The 2500-nt window shown below is 33.4% G+C and overlaps 1 protein-coding gene across 5 annotated transcripts in view; it reads left to right on the forward strand.

The window, feature by feature from the left end:
- The first annotated feature begins 8 nt into the window (after positions 1–8).
- The window catches only part of LOC137658561 (otoferlin-like), a 212666-nt gene continuing 210174 nt past the window's right edge, over positions 9–2500 (forward strand). For all 5 annotated transcript variants that reach the window (XM_068393449.1, XM_068393452.1, XM_068393450.1 and 2 more), the window contains exon 1: positions 9–55. The gene's annotated coding sequence lies outside the window, so the exon portion shown is untranslated. The remainder of the gene's footprint in view (positions 56–2500) is intronic.

The raw sequence follows: 2500 nt of genomic DNA on the forward strand, positions 1-2500 counted from the left end.
GTAGTCGGAGACAGTGAACTCGACGCCTGCAGAGCTGAAGGCCCAAGATTTTCAAGTAAGTAAATATTTTTATAAGTAAATATTTTCATGAGTAGATATTTTTTATAAGTAGATATTTTTTATAAGTAGATATTTTTATAAGTAGATATTTTTATGAGTAGGTAATTTTATAAGTAGATATTTTTTATAAGTAAATATTTTTACAAGTAAATATTTTTATAAGTAAATTTTTTTATATCGTGAATTGCTTGAAGCGACGGAATATATATATTTATTTCTGGATCATACTCTTAGGGTTTCCAATAATAATAATGGAAAATTGTTTGTATTTATTCTGATTCAGAATGTATGACCTGCTTATTTACTTAGATTTTAAGTTTGCAAAGGAGTTTATTATCATATGTGAATGCATTATTTTTAATTTTTTCTCCAATTATACCCAATTTTCAATATTCAGATGTTGTTAGACGAAAAGAACCAATTGTGTTGTTGGGTTGATTTCGTGTTTTCAAATGATTTTTTCTTGCAGTATTTCTTAGTTTGCTATTCCGGAATATCCTCTTTTCTAAATCTTTAGAGTTTGATTTTGTTATTAGGAATGTGCTAAGTCAAATTTGTGGTGACGAAATCTATTGAAAATGCAGCCTTTGTTATATATTTATTATTAGATATGCTGAATAATTTCTTTTCAACTTCAAAACTTGAAATTAAATGAAACTATAAGAAAGATTACTCAAATGCCATATGTGGATGAGATCATAGTGAGGGGTAGATGGAGATAGTTTGGTCATGCACTTCGCACTCCCCAAGGGAGATTAGTTCAAACTTTTAACTGGGTTCCACAAGGCATTACAAGAGTTGGAAGACCCAGGCCTATATGGCTGAGGACTATGAAGCGTGAAGTAGGAAATTATGAATAGGGAAGTATTGATTTAAAAGCTCAAGATAGAGACGACTGACGAAATCTAACCTAGGCCCTTTACGTCAATAGACGTAGTAGAAGATGAAGATTGTTTTATAAATTATCAAGAGGTTTTCTTGTTCACTCCTGCACTGCAGAATCAAATATACTCACGAAGTATTTTTCCCCGTTCACGCACATAGTATCTTAGCAATACGTGTATTCTTAATTGAAGAAGTAAGAACTTGATTCTTCAAATATTTAAACCTATGCGTGGTTCTAAATTTTCTATCTCGGTAACTTTTATTTGCTACACTAGATCCAGAATAAAATTGTAATTTAAATCGCAGCAATATTTTATATTGTGCGTGACATTTTAGGCATCCGTGACAGTTATTTTATAGTTATTGCGGTTAAAAGCAAAGCATAAGTCTCAATATTTGATTTTGTCATGCACCGTGTGTGAGCATGCATTTAACGTGGTGAAAAGGGTTTGTGTATCGCAATGATCAGCAAAGCTGTACTAGCCAGCGTCACCCCTACTATAAATTTTTTTTTTTCTTTTTAAATGAGGGCGCTTTTGCACTGACACGCAGGGGTGCCCTTTTAGCTCGGAAAAGTTTACTTCTAGCTGATTTGTTAGATTTATTTTGTCCAACCAATCAGAGAGTAGGAAACTTTTCCGAGCTTACCTGCGAGTCAGTGCAAATGCGCCTCATAAAAAAAAAATGAGTAAATGTGGGTGTGAGCTCTTTTTCCTGCAGTGGACTAGAAACGGCTGCGTTTTTTGTTGTTGTTTGTTTGTACACGTGTCCTGATAGGAAGGAAGGCCAGAAATAGTTAGCTAGAAAGCGTGCTAAACCTAATCGGCACATGAAGTATACCGAAGGACGTACAGAGAGGGAAGGTTTCAATGATTGTTAGCTAAGAAGAAAGTTCCATATCAAAATCAGGACAGCGTATAGGGAGAAAATTGATGGAAATGGACTAGTATCAAAGGTTTATAGGTTAGATAGAAGGAGGGAATGAGAAGTATGTAAAATTCAAGGATGGGCCTATTGTCATTAAGAAGCAGTAGAGAGAGAGAGAGAGAGAGAGAGAGAGAGAGAGAGAGAGAGAGAGAGAGAGAGAGAGAGAGAGAGAAATTAACCATTTGAATACGGGACACTGTTAAAGATCTGCCGTTAAAACGGTAAAAAATCCTGGAATAAATAATGCCAGACATTTACTGTTTTAAAAGCGGATATATTGACGTAAAGGAGTGATATTACGGTCACCAACCTGTGAAAGATAATAACAAAGTAGGGTAAAAATTACGGTCACCTGTATTTTACTGAAATGTGACTGAGAACAGTATATTTTTACGGTGAATTTCCGATTAAAATTATGGTTTTTTAACAGTTTCGGGGAGAGAAAATAACTAAAAATGAAGTACTTGAATGCGCAAATGAAATGAATAGTGGATCTGTTTTTTTTTTTTTTTTTTTTTTTTTTTTTTTTTTTTTTTTTTTGGACAATAGCATAGCATAAAAATGGATGATATATAATGAAGAGGGAATAAAGCAGGAAAAAAAATAGTGAGGGAAAGAAGGTAGTGAA

This window comes from Palaemon carinicauda, chromosome 19 (genome assembly GCF_036898095.1).
Source record: "Palaemon carinicauda isolate YSFRI2023 chromosome 19, ASM3689809v2, whole genome shotgun sequence".
Classification (NCBI taxonomy): Eukaryota; Metazoa; Arthropoda; class Malacostraca; order Decapoda; family Palaemonidae; genus Palaemon; species Palaemon carinicauda.